Below are 14,831 nucleotides of genomic sequence, written 5' to 3'. Positions count from 1 at the left end.
CCATTCTGCAGCCTTAGGGCAGAGGTCTCGGGGCCGGCTGCGGCGGAGGCCCCGGGCGTCTCCTGGCGCGGCTCCAGATATCCACACGTGGCGGTGGCTAGGCGTGTCCGACACTCCACCACTGAAGCCTTTGTTCCCGACGGGACAGGGGCCGCCAGGCTTTGTCCCCGCCCCTGCCTTTGTTCCTTCCCCCGCGGCTGGCTGCTCGCGCTCACCCCTCCGCGGGCCACGCCCCCAGGGCCTCTGCCTAGAGGCTTGGCAGCGCGACCTTTAGTAATATTTGCTGAGCACTTTCCACTGTCCCACCCGGTACTAGTCCCCAAAATCACAGGATGGGTGGCCTGTGACCCACACCCTCCCTGGTCCCTGGACCTGCCAGGGACACAAGGTCAAAGTAAGTGATGGGACCTGGGGGTATAGCTCAGTGGTAAAGTGCTTTCCTAGCTTGTGTGAAGCCCTTGGTTGCATCCCCAGCACGGCAAAAAAAAGTAGGTGATTGAAAGGTGTCTCTGCAGAGTCTGCCCTGAAACATCTTCAGGAAGAACAGTTTGTGAAGGTCCTGAGGCTGATAGGCATCTAAGAGGTGAAGACCAATGAAGTGAGGGGCAGTAGGAAATGCCCAGAGAGGTCACTGTACAGCCACACTGGCCTGAGGGTAGGTCGGGTCCCCTGGCACTCCTATTACAGGCCTTTCTACCCTGGGGTTTAGGTGGTCCATCAGAACCCATGCTCTTCTCTCTGCACAATGGTTTTGAGAGCTCCCCATTTCCAGTAGGAGGCGGCCACATAAACAAGGATCATTCATTGTTAGTACAGGCTTTGGAGCATCCCCTAACCACCAGGTACCAGGCTGTTTTGAACCCATTGCACACATGGGAAAAATGAGGCTTCAGAAAATGCCAGGATAGCTTTGGAGGAAGAGAACTCAACTGGGAACCCAGCAAATGCAGGGAACACCAAGGAGGTGTCTTGGGATTGGCCAAACCAGGGTGAGCATATTGGAAGGCAGGGTCAGGGCTGGACCCTTGCTCAGAAATCCAGAAATATATGATAAGCCATGTGCACTCCTTGTTTTTGCCAGTCCATGAGCCAACCCTCTGTCCTCTGCTGCTTGCCAACCAAATTTTATAGAGACTGTCAGTTCCCAGTCCTGGAACACAGGAAACTATATTCGAGCCTTCTGTATAGGGACGGGTAAGTAAAACAATATTCAGAAGTTTCTCAGACTGTACCCAGGCCTGCTGATGACTGCTCACCACCACCATTGGATACCTGGCCAAAGATAGTCCCTTCATCTTCTCTTTCTTGCCCAAACCCCACACCTGTGCCTAGCTCTCCCTTCTGTCCTCAGCTATCACCCCCAAAGGTCTTGTGGCTGCATGACTCCAATCTGTGTGTCTATGTCTTCACATGTGTTTGGTTGGCTGGTTTTGGTACTGGGGTTTTAATGCATACTAGACAAGCACTCTGCCACTTGAGCTACTTCACCAGCCCTTTTGTTTGTATTTTGTCTAAATAGGGTTTTCCTAACTTTGTCTGGACTGACTTCAAACTTAAGATCCTCCTGCCTCTGCCTCCTAGGAATTACAGGCATCCAGATTCCCTTGGTATTTTATTGTGCTATTTTCTCCCTTAATTGCCCACACTGATGCCACTGCCCTCCATCTCCTCAGCTAGTCTCTCTGGACTTCTGAGTGTCCTCTAGTATGATTGATGGATAGAAACTTTGGAGTGGCCATGGCCTAGGCTGCCACCTGCCACTGACCATGGAGGGCTCCATTACAATGCTATATATACTCTGATATAGCCCAGTGATGGACTGTCTTCCAGGAAGCCACTCCTCCACTTGTAGTCCCCCAAATTATGCGATAGTCTCATGCAGACCAAGGAACCATAGAATTATACCTGAAAAGGGAATTGACATTGTGCTGGTCTCTCTCTCTCTCTCTCTCTCTCTCTCTCTCTTTTTCAGTACTAGGGTTTGAACTCAGGTCCTCAAGCTTGCTAGGTCTACCACTTGAGCCACTCTTTTTTTGTGTCAGATATATATTTAAATAGGGTCTCGCTTTTTTTTAACTCAAGCTGGCCTCAGCTACTGGTACCTGGCAACTCCCCCCCCCCTTTTTTTTTAACATTATTTAGAGGCACAGTTTGTTTTGTTTTGTTTTTGACGGTAGTGTGGTTTGAACTCCAGGCCTTATATTTGCTAGGCAGGCACTCTACCACTTGAGCCATTCTGCCAGCCCTTTGTTTTTTACATGATTATTATTATTATTATTAGCATAGGTAGGCCTCATAAATCAGCTGAAAGTCTTTATTTTTTTGAATTAGCATATATTAATAATACAAGGGAATTTCACTGTGATAATTCCACACATAAATATAGTGTACTTTGAACAAGTTCACCCCTTCCATTATAGTCCCATACCTTCTCCAGTTAAAGGTCCTAAAAAAGGAAGGGGTGGTGGTAGTATGATTCAAGCAGTAGAGCACCAGCCTAGCAAGCACAAGTTCCTGAGTTCAACCCTTAATACAAGTGCTGTCCCAAAACTCTGTATCAGTGAGGCACCGATAATGGCTCATGCCTAGCTACTCAGGAGGCAAAGATCAGGAGGATCACTGATGAAAGCCAGCCCTGGGGAAATAGTTCTTGAGACCCAGTCTCAAAAAAAAATCATCACAGAAAAGGGCTGACAGGGTGACTTAAGCAATAAAAGCACCTGCCTAGCAAGCATGAGGCCCTGAGTTCAAACCCTAGTGCAGCCAAAAAAAAAAAACCTCTCCCAAGAAAGAGGGAATTCTGCTAACAGACCATCATCATATTCAAACTGCAGTATCAGCTCTTCCTCAACTCTTGAACCTACAAGTCTACCCTGAGGGCTTCAGACTTGCCAGCCACTACAATCATGTACGCTCTAATAGTCCTATTTACTTGTTTTGGTGCTGGAGATTGAATCCAGGGCCTCCAACCCTCACTGAGCTCCCCAAAATCAGATTCCTATGAAAGCCCTGGAGTCTGGCCCTGCTGACCTCTAACCTCACCACTCTTCCAGTCACACAGGAGGCCTATTGTCCCTATCTCATGGTCTCTACAAACATACTATTCCCTTTGCCACATTATTCTCTGCCTCTCTAGCTGGCCTTCACCCTCTCCTGGTTTTAAATGGAGAGGATCAGGACAGGAGCTCCAAATTATACTCAGTGCTGCTTCCCCTATGCTCAGCTTAGATAGAGCCCACCCCATGGCCAGCAATCAGTAAATATGTAAAAGGGCAATCAGATGCTTGTAATGACTATCTTGACTTGGCCGGTTTTATAGGTCACAAGATGAGATTTGGGTTCTATTACTTAAAAAAAATTGAGCCAGGCTCTCACCTGTAATCCTAGCTACTCAGAAGGCAGAGAACGGGGAACTGAGGTTGGAAGCGAGCCCAAGCCTATTTCAAAAATACCCAACAGAAAAAAAGACGGGTCGAGCAGCTCAAATGGTAGAGCGCCTTCCTAGCAAGCATATGCTCCTGAATTCAAAAACAAAGAAAAAGAAAAAGAAAATACGGACATTCATCAATTGACACACATGAATCCATACCATACTGTCCATGAGTCCTTAAAGATTATCAAAAAAATGAAAGGAAGCTGGGCGCTAATGGCTCACACCAATAATCCTAGCAACTTGGGAGGCTGAGATGGGGAGGATTGAGGTTCCAGGCCAGCTCAGGAAAATATTTCTCAATACTCCATCTCTAAAATAACGAGCAAAATGCACTAGAGGTGTGAACTGGAGGTAGAGTGCCTGCTTTGCAAGCGAAGTTTAAACTGCAGTACCACTAGAGAGAGAAAGAGAAAGAGAGGCTTGTTGGAGGGTGGGAAAAAAAACAGAAAATGAGAGGGCTGGTGTTTGGTTAGTGGTAGAGTACCCCGTCTGACATGCACAAGGCTCTGGGTTCAATCCCTAGCACTATAAAAATAGGTAGGTAGGTAGGTATGCAGGTAGATAGATAGATAGATGACAGAGAGAGAGAGAGAGAGAGAGAGAGAAAGCTGAGTATGGTGGCACCTGCTGTAACTCTGGTACTTGGGAGTCTGAGAAAAGAAGATCAAACATTCTACAAAGTAAGAACCTGTCTCCCAAAAAATGCTGGACTCAGGGCACAGCTCAGTGGTAGAGTACATACTTAGCATGTGGAAGCCCTGGATTCAATCCTCAACACTGATTAAAAAAAAAAAGGAAGAGCCAGCTAGACAAATATACCCTCTGTCACCATATGATGCCACCTTGTAGCCACCCTCAGTCTGAGAACTTGGCATCAATCTTTCCTTCACCAAGGGAACAGTATTTCAGGGGAATACATGGTCCTAGTTCTTGCTTACAGAAGAATGTTCCCTGATAATTAGATGCTAAAATGTGAAAAATATTTCCCAACCCACAATGAAATCTCTAGTGGCCAGAATTACCTGCCTATGTTTACTCAGGAAGACTTGTGCAGGGTGTGGTGTCAGTGTGGGGCAACTGAGTGGGCACATTATAGTCCGGCCATCACTGCCACTGTTAGGGGCCAGGACACTGAGACCCCACATAGGATGCAGTGGGTCTCAACCAACACCCTGTTGTGAGAAGTTCTAACCATTGGCTAAAGCCCAGCAAATCTTTAGATCTGAGCTCCCATCCCTGGGAACTGCAGGGGATATTGAAGGGAAGGAGAGAGAGCACAAGGCAGCCAATGGCCCATCTAGAAGGGGGGATGTCCTACAGAAATCAGGATCCACTGTCATCCATCAGTCCTCACAGAGGGGGCTGTGAATCTCTACAGCCAGATGTTGGATCACTGGTTTCTGGGGTTACAGCTTGAGCTGAAATGGACACAGACTACACAAGTAAAGTTTCAAAGTGGAAGGAAATGCTCTAAAACTGAATTGTGGTGATGGCTGCACAATGATGAATATGAAGGGAACAGGGTACTGTGGCTCACACCTATAATCTCAGTTTCTGGGGAGGCAGAGATTACGAGGAACTCAGTTTGAGGCCAGCCGAGCTCAAACAATAAGGTGGGCTTGGTGGCATATATCTGTCATTGCAGCTACACTGGAGGCCATAAGTAGGAGAATTAAAGTCTGAGGACAGCCCTGGGCAAAATCACAAGATCCTACCTGAAAAAAATAAGTAAGAGAGCTAGAGCTTAAGAGCTCCTGCTTAAGAAGCTCAAAGCTCTGAATTCAAATTCCAGGGACACCTACATTGGGTGTACTTTATGGTATATAAATTGTACTTCAAGGGCTGGGAGAAGCTCAGTGGTAGAGTGTGTACTTAGCAGTTGTAAGAACCTGGGTCTAAATCCCAGCATCAAAACATATTATGTTTATGATACTGGACAGAACTCAGGGCCTAGCACGTGATAGGCAGGCACTCTACCACTCCAGCCATACAACAAGCTCAGACAGCCAGATCTTATGGCATGGTAACAAATGAGACAAACAATACAAGGAAGGCTTCTTTATTGGGTCTTTAGCTCCTGAGCAGAAGGAAGTTAACACTGACCAAAGAGGTGATCAGGATGCTTACCCTGACAAAGGAAACAGCAGGCTTTTACTGATTTTCTGGGGTGGACTGAAGTTTAGTAATTTTTTATTTGCCATGGGCACAGTTTGAAAAGATGTTTTTCTTCTTGCACACAAGCACTCCAGCCTTGAGGTTTTGCAGGCTAATGGGTGGTCACTTAACCCAAGAACTACTGAGTTTCTCTTACAGCCAGCATCATCTTGCATACTGGCCTCATAATTTCGTCTGGACCTTGTAATAAGGCTAAGGGTTGGGAACCAGGCGCTTACGCCTGTAATCTTAGCTACTCAGGAGGCAGAGATCAGGAGGATAAAGGTTCGAAGCCAGCCTACCTGGCAAATAGTTCAAGAGACCCTATCTTGAAAAAACCCATCACAAAAAAGGACTGGTGGAGTGGTTCAAGGTATAGACCCTGAATTCAAACCCCAGTACTGCAACAAAAATAATAATAAGGCTTGGGGACTGTAGGTGCTTGAGCTGTAGAAGAAACAAACCAGTTCCAATAAGCAATAGGCCAAGTTATCGTCTTAGACAAAGCTTTTTTTTTTTTTTTTTTTTGGCAGTACCTGGGCTTTGCACTTGCTAGGCAGGTGCTCTACCACTTGAGCCACAACTCCAGTCCTGTATTTTGTGTTTTCAAATAGGGTCTCCCTATATAGATCAAGCTGGTCTCAACTTGCTGTGTAACCCAGTCTGGCCTGGAACTTGTGATCCTCCTCCTTTAGCCTCCCAAGTTCTGGGATCACAGGCAAGTGCTACCATGCCAGTTTAAGGACAAAACTTTCTTTGGTGGTACTGGAGTTTTAATTCAGGGCTTTACACTGCTAGGCAGGTGCTCTACCACTTAAGCCACACCCCCAGCCCTGGACAAAACTATCTTTTTTAGTTTTTTGATACAGTGTCTTGCTATGTAGCCTCTAATTTGTGATTCTCCTACCTTTGCCTCCTAAGGGCTGAGACTACAGATGTTCAACACCATGCCTGACTGCAAAATCAGCTTGTGTGTGGGTGTGTGTGGGTGTGGACCCAGAACCTTGAGTTTCCTATGCAAGTGCTCTACCACTTGAGCCTTACCCCCAGCCCAAAATTTGTGATATTTAAGTCAATTAAGAGGTAGTGAAGTAAAAGAGAGAGAAAGAGATAGTAAAGCTAAAAGGTTTAATTTTTTTCTCCATAACACTGCTTTTAATGGGTAACAGGTTAAGTGCTCAAAGTTTATTTGGGTTTTGTCCCCTTGCAATGGTTCCAGTCTCAGAGAAAGGATCCAAAGATGTATGGTCATGAAAGTACAATAAATACATGAAAAGGTGATCAACATCATTCATCACCAAGAAAATGCAAATCAAACAGCAATGAAATACTGCCTAGCATCCACTAGGATGGCTATTAAAAAAAACACAATGAAACAGAATAAGTCTTAATAAGGATAGGGAGAAATTAGAAAACTCATACAGTACCGGTGGGAATGTAAAATGGTGTAGTCAACAATGGAAAACAAGTCTGGAAGGTGCTTGAATTGTTAATCACAATTTACCAGATCTTCCAGCAATTCACATTCAAGATATATAATCAAAGGAATTGCAGACAGGTATTTAAACAAATCCTTGTGCAGGAATGTTCATGGCAGCACATTCACATTAGTTAAAAGTGGGGAAAACCCAAATGTCCATCAACTAATAAATGGATAAATAAATGAGAAGAAAGGGATATGTCCTAAGACCCCCCAGTGGATCCCTGAATCCATTTATATAGCACCAAACCCTACATCTACTATGTCTTTTCCTATACAGACCTGTGATAAAGCTTACAATGTAGGCACAGACATTAACAACAATAATAAAATAGAACACTTATAATAATATTCCATAATAAAATTTCGTAGCCTAAGCCTAAACTACTCAGGAGGATCAGGAGGATCAAGGCTCAAAGCCAGCCTGGGGCAAATAGTTCACAGAAAACCCATCACCAAAAAGGGCTGGTGAAGTGGCTCAAGTGGTAAAGAGTTCAAACTACAGTCCCACCAAAAAGAAAAAAACAGTTGCTAGCATCACTGCCCTTGCACAGAGGGGCATTAGTACATACAATAAAGACTACCTGAACATAAGCACTATGATGATAACTAATAACAAAGATAGCTACTGACTAGTGGGTAGATAGCTTATCCAGAATGAGCACCCTAGAAAAAGGGGTGATTGGCAGCCCTTTTTCAACAGCTCAATTCAACAGTTGGACACTTATAATGACAATACTTAGAATGACATTATTATTATTAGTATTATTATTATGGTACTGGGGTTTGAACTCAGGGCCTACACCTCAAATTACTCCACCAGCCCTTTTTTGTGAAGGGTTTTTTTAATGATTTTTTTTTTTTGGTGGGTTGGTGTTTGAACTCAGGGCTTCACACTTGCAAAGCTGGCATTCTACCACTTGAGCCACACCTCCAGTCCATTTTGCTCTGGTTATTTTGGAGATAGGGGTCTTGCTAACTATTTTCTCGAGCTGGCCTCGGATCACAATCCCTTTCCCCCCAATTTCGCCTTTCCAAGTAGGTAGGATTACAGGTGTGAGCCACCAGCACCCAGCTTCAGAATGACATTCAATTTAAAATTTATGAATTGTTTATTAATAGAATTTTCCATTTAATATTTTCAGACTTTGGATAAAAAGACTATGGGAGGAGAACACTCAGAATGTGAAACTAAAGGATAAGGAAAGACTATGTCCATACAACGGAGTCTTATTCAGCCATAAAAGAGCAGTACTAACTGGGCACTGGTGACTCATGCCTGTAATTCTAGCTACTCAGGAGGCAGAGATCACGAGGATCAGAGGATCAAGGTTTGAGGACAACCGGGGCAAATAGTTCTCAAGAAAATCCCATCACAAAAAGGGCTGGTGAAGTGGCTCAAGGTGTAGGCTCTGATTTCACACCCCAGTCCGGAAAAAAAAAAAAAGCAGTACTGATATATGCTATGACATAGTTGGTCCTTGAAAACATTTTTCTATGTAAAAAAAGTAGAATAATACTGGGCATGATGGCACATGCCCTTGGGAGGCTGTGGCAGGAGGATTTAGCTGAGGCCAGTTTGTAAATTTAAGGCCAGCTTGGGTTACCTTGTGAGACTTTGTCTCAAAAAAAAAAAATGCTGGTGAGGAATCTTTATATACTGTTGGTGAAAATGTAAATTAGTGCAGCCACCACGGAAATCAGTAGGGAGGTTCCTCAAAAAACTAAAAATAGAAGTACTATATGATTCTGCTATACCATTCCTGGGCATATACCCAAAGGAATGTAGGTCTGCATACAATGGAGATACCTACACAAAGATGTTTTTATATTTGTTTTGTTTTGAGAGAACAGTGGGAGAGGAGAGTTTATTGAGATAGAAAAGTAGCAAACCCAGGTACCGGTGGCTCAGGCCTGTAATCTTAGCTACTACTCAGGAGTCAGAGATCAGGAGGATTGAGGTTCATATCCAGCCCGGGTAAATAGTTCCCAAGACCCTATCTCGAAAAAACTCACAGAAAAAGGGCTGGTAGAGTGACTCAAGCAATAAGAGTTCAACCCCTAGTCCCACCAAAAAAATAAAAATAAACAGTCAGACACAAAAGAGCACAAACTATATGGTTCTAATTATATAAAATATCCAAAATACGCAAATTTATAGGCACAGAAAGCAGGTTATTGGTTGCCGGGGGTTGGGGGAGGGAGAAGCAGGTTTTTATTTTGGAGTGAGGACAATGTTTTAGAATGAGATAAAAAATGGTGGTTGTACAACATTGTGAACACAGTAAAAGCCACTGAAGTGTTACCTTTGTGTTATATGAATTTCATCTAAACTTGTTTTTGTACTTGTTTTTCTGTGAGAGTACTGAGGATCAAACCCAGGGGTTTAGGGCTGGTGGACTGGCTCAGGCAGTAAGAGCACCTGCCTAGCAATCTTGTAAGCCTTGAGTTCAAACCCAGTACCAAAAACAAACAGACAAACAACCAAAAAAGAAAAAACAAACAAACAAAAAACCCAGGGGCTTGCACATGCTAGACAAGTGCTCTACTACTGAACTATATCCTCAGCACCTTGACTTTTTTTTTTTTCAAAGGGGTTGCTGGCGGAGTGGCTCAAGTGATAGAGCATGTGGCTTGCAAGCATGAAGACCTGAGTTCAAACCCCAGTACAGCGCCCCCCCCAAAAAAAATTAATACTCAGTCTTGGAACACACATATAAGGCTAATGTACAAAAAGAAAAATATTTTGGGCTGGGGTTATAGCTCAGTGGTTAAGTGTTTGCCCAGCATGCACAAGACCCTGGGTGTAATCCCCAGTACCACAAAAAAAAAAAAAAAAAAGAAAAGAAAGAAAAAGGGGAAGAGTCTGTGGATTCCCCAGAAGCAAGGACCTAAGCAGCCTGAGAGGAGTCATTAACAGGGTCAAACTGGCTGGCAGGGCCTATCTGGGGACAGTGACTCTTAGTGAATTAGGTGTGCTAAGGAGGGAGGAAGATTCTGAAGATGTGCTACTTGGACCAGGCATGGTGCTGGAACATACCTGTAATCCCAGCCCTGGGGAGGCTGAGGCAGGAGGATCTCAAATTTGAGACCAGCCTGAGCTACACAGACAGAGATGCTCTCAGAAGGAAGGTAGGAAGGAAGGAAGGAAGGAAAATTTAAAAGAAGAAGAAGAAGAAGAAGAAGAAGAAGAAGAAGACAAAGGCTAGGGAAGTAGCTCAGCATGGAGCCCTTGCCTGGCATGTGCATAACCCTAAATTGATTTCCAGACCTCAAAAACAAAAACAAGATTCCTAAACACATGCTGACTTGTAAAAGTTTGTTCCTAGGTTAAAAGAGTTAATTTCTTCCACTCAAAGGAGCAGCTTGTGCCCTAAGGGAGAAGATGAAGCCAGGGTGTGGCAAGTCTGGGATAACAAATCCTACAGCCATTCAGCCACCCTGTGTCCAGCAGGAAGACATCCAGGAGGGTAGGGCTGGTGGCTGCTATTCCTCAGTCTCAGACCAGATCCTCCTGAATGGAAAGCTCTGAATAAACCAACCAAAACTCACAATGTCTGGGGGACAGATTAGTCCAGGAAAAGAGGATCAAGCCAACCTGGGCAGAGACTAAGACCTTGTATTGTGCAACACCACTGTCATGAAATCCTCAGAACATGAAAATTCTGTTAGATTAGTGGGGCCACTGGTAAGGGTGTTCTAAAACAGCAGGGTGGTGAGGCTACACCCACCTAAATTTACTAAGGGGCACTTGAGTGGGGACAGTGGTGGCAGTCAGAAGTAGGCAGGACAGGCTGCTCAGAGCAGCTATGAACAAGTGTGGCATCTGCATCCACAGTGAGTGGGGAATTCTAGGTCCCAGGGCATCTGAGAAGGGACCAGAGCAGGCAATTAAGCTACTTCTTCAGGCCTTGGGCACTACACTACTAGGATTGCTCTTTTACATATGAAAAGTCTTAAACCTTTTCCTAGTCTCCACCCTTCTTTTTTTGACCCTTAATCTCTGTCAGGATGACATTACTTTTCTGGCAAATTCTAAAGGCATCTTGCCATGACCCACCCTTTTTCATCTATCACCTCTGTAAACTTCCAGGGCCGAGGTTTGAGCCTCTCCTTTAGGACCCTCCCTAAGGTGCAAGCTCCAAGATCCCTATGGGATATAAAATGCCTCTTCTCAACCAGGCACCAGTTGCTCATGCCAGTAATCCTTGTTACTCAGGAGGCAAGAGATCAGGAGGATCACAGCTCAAAGCTAGCCTGGGGAAATAGTTTCCAGACCCTATCTCAAAAACATCCATCACAAAAAGGGGCTGGCAATTTGTTGCCTTTAACGCAAAGAAACTAAAGCAGATACCTTAAAAGCAACTGAGGCCAATAGGAAAAGGGGACCAGGAACTAGAGAAAAGGTTAGATCAAAAAGAATTAACCTAGAAGGTAACACACATGCACAGGAAATTAATGTGAGTCAACGCCCTGTATAGCTATCCTTATCTCAACTAGCAAAAACCCTTGTTCCTTCCTATTATTGCTTATACTCTCTCTTCAACAAAATTAGAAATAAGGGCAAAATAGTTTCTGCTGGGTATTGAGGGGGTGGGGGGGAGAGGGAGGGGGTGGAGTGGGTGGTAAGGGAGGGGGTGGGGGCAGGGGGGAGAAATGACCCAAGCCTTGTATGCACATATGAATAATAAAGCAATAATAAAAAAACAAAAACAAAAACAAAAAGGGGCTGGCAGAGTAGCTCAAGAGGTGAGAGCTAAAAGCACCTGCCTCGTAAGTGTGAGGCCCTGAGTTTAACCCTAGTGCCACAAAACAAAAAAAAACACCCACCTCTTGTCCAACATGGCTCCATTTCCTCTCTGCCCACCAGTGCTACCTTCACTGGGACCCTCTCAGCCTCCACCCATCTGCCTTGTACAGCGAAGCATTTCCACTGGGTATGCTCAGTGTCTGCCCACTAGCCTAACTGTCAGTGCCTGGATCTTGGAACCTGTATCCCATATCTGGCCTAGGCAGGCCTGTTAGGTCTTGTTTGGATACACAGTTACATGAGTATTAGGCATTGGTCCTGTTGAAGCAAAGTGGGCAACCCTGTTTGAGAAGCTGGTCTGATAGCGATGGAGGATGAAGAGAAGTTGGCATGTTGATGGCTGGCAGTAGGGGTGGGCCTTGAGAGACCCTGAAGACCCCTTGGCAGGAGCCATCTGCCCCTCTGACCCACGTCAACAGAGGGGTCCTAACTCAGCCAGCAGAGGAGGCCCAGTCTCCCTGGAGCTCCATTTCTTTGGCCCCTTTCAGATCTGTGTCACTGTGATTTATAGCTTCCCCCCTCCCCCCCAGGTGACCAATCTGTGGTGCTTGCCCCTCCCATTTTCAGTATCTGTAGGCCCTACCCGCTCCTCCCTGCTTTATTAAACCAGTGTCAGTGTCCTCAACTACACACATTGTTTATCAACATGCCCACAAATAATCACTGTGGTAAGGTCTTTGGAGACAGAAACAAAGTAAGTGTTTTCTCAAGGATGTGACCCTGGAGGCTTCAGCTCTCACCACATCTAGTTCCTAGAGGAACTCAACCTCACCCTGGGCTTTCTCCAGGCTCCTTCCCTCAGGGTTGAGACCTCTGAAACCACCTGGTTCCCCTCTTTCTTGTCCTGAATCTATCTGGCTGGGCCTCCTGTGCTTGCCACCCCACTAGGTCTTTTGCCTTCCCCATATCCCCTTATATAGGACACTCATGCCCCACATAGCACACCCACAGTTCCCACACCCGCCTCACCAAGGGCCACCTCCCTCCGTACTTGCTTTTCCAGTTGACCCTCTGCTCTTCCCCAAACTCAGCAGGGGACCTCTTCCAGCCATGCCTCTGAAGAGTATCCTTTTTGCCTCGCAACTTCTCTGTAAGATGGAGTAGTGAGAACTGCTTCATTGAGAATGATGTCACAAGGAGGCTGATGAAGGCTAATGAGGCAGAAAGGAAGCATTCAGCAAGAGGGAGGTGATGTGAAACCAGGCATAGTGGCACACACCTGTAAGTGCAGCACTAGGGCACTAGGGAGGCTAAGGTAGGAGGATTGCAAGCTTGATGTGAGTTAAAGTAAGACACCCCCCCCCGCCAAAAAAAAACTGTCTTAAAAAAAGGCTCATCAGATGGGAGAGAACAACAGTGGCCCCCCCCTTTTTTTTTTTGGTACTGGTGATCAAATCCAGGGCCTTGTGCATGCTAAGCAAACACTTAACCACTGAGCTACATCCCCAGCCCCAATAGTGGCACTTATCAGACTCTGTGTGTATGTGAGGACCTCGGTCTCACCAGAGGGATTTGTTTTATTTTCTTTTTTATTTTTTGTGGCTGCACTTTTTTTTTTTTTTCTGGTACTGGGGCTTGAACTCAGGGCCTACACCTCCACCAGCCCCTTTTTTGTGAAGATTTTTTTCTTTTTTTTTTTTTCAGTTTAGATATCATCAGTTTATTATAAAAGGGAGACACATGGAAATTATTTACATGATGAAAGATTTCAGGATGTCAGTGGAATGGGCAGCTTCATGTGATACCATCTCAATGATTTATTTCAGTATAGGTACTTGCCAAGAATGTCACCATCTCTAAATAAGAAATAATCCTTGTCATCTAAAACTACTTTGGTGCCTCTGTATTCTGACAGAAGAACTCTATCTCCAACTTCTACACTAACAGATTGGACCGCTCCATACTTTCCTTTGGAGCCTGATCCCACAGCCACTTCTGTTGCTTACAACACTTTTCCTTGCAATTTTTCTGGAAGTATAATGCCACCTTTGGTTACTGTTTTGGCTACATTCCTTTGTACCAATATTTGATCAAACAGCAGAAGAAACTTTCTAAATGCTTTTCCTGCCATGACTCAGACTCTGCTCTCACTCTGCCACTGAAAGGAGAGACAGTGAAGGTTTTTTTTCAGATTGGGTCTCACGAACTGTTTGCCTCGGCTGGCTTTGAACCTCGATCCTCCTGATCTCTGTTTCCTGAGTAGCTAGAATTACTGGTGTGAGCTACAGGCACCCAGCGTTGCACTAGAATTTGAACTCAGGGCCTCAAGCTTGCTAGGCTTAATGCTTGAGCCACTCCACCTATCCTGTTTTGTGATGGGATTTTTCAAGATAAGGGCTCCCAAACTATTCGCCTGGGGCTGGCTTCAAACCTCTATCCTCCAGATCTCTGCCTTCTGAGTAGCTAGGATTACATTCATGAGCCACTGAGCCCAGCCTTTTCTTTCTTTTTTTGTGGGGTGGGGTTTGAACTCAGAGCTTTACACTTGCAAAGCAAGCACTGGAAATTTTAATCACACCTCCAAGCCCTGTATTTGTTTTCTATTGCTACTGTAACAAATGACCACAAACTCAGTGGCTTAATGTAACATCATTTTCTAAATGGCAATGGGACTTCATAGGTGTGACTAAGGTTACTAATGAGCTGGTGTCCAAAAAATATAAAAACAAAACAAACCTAATAAGCTAGTCTTAAAATAGGAGCTGACACTGGGTTATTTGGGTTGTTCCAAGGTAATCACAAACTTTGTGATTCTGTAGAACTGAAGTAGGGAGTGTTCCAGAGGTTTTGAAGGAAGAAGTGGTCATGTGAGGTGAGCTTTTCAGCTCATGTTCTTAGGTCAGACGCTTAGGCAGGCTCTCTGCTCTGGGTCTCACAAGTCTGCACTTAAGGTGGGCTCTTACGTGGAGGCCCTGGGGAGGAATATACTTCCCAGTTCATTCAGTTTTGTACAA

The 14,831-nt window shown here is 45.0% G+C and overlaps 1 pseudogene; it reads right to left on the bottom strand.

Moving 5' to 3' along the window:
* Positions 1-13,639: 13,639 nt before the first annotated feature.
* On the bottom strand, positions 13,640-13,948 carry LOC109683032 (10 kDa heat shock protein, mitochondrial pseudogene; annotated as a pseudogene).
* Positions 13,949-14,831: the final 883 nt, after the last annotated feature.

Source organism: Castor canadensis, chromosome 16 (genome assembly GCF_047511655.1).
Source record: "Castor canadensis chromosome 16, mCasCan1.hap1v2, whole genome shotgun sequence".
Classification (NCBI taxonomy): domain Eukaryota; kingdom Metazoa; phylum Chordata; class Mammalia; order Rodentia; family Castoridae; genus Castor; species Castor canadensis.
The sequence above is the reverse complement of the archived record's forward strand: the minus strand, read 5'-3'. Positions and strand labels throughout refer to the sequence as shown.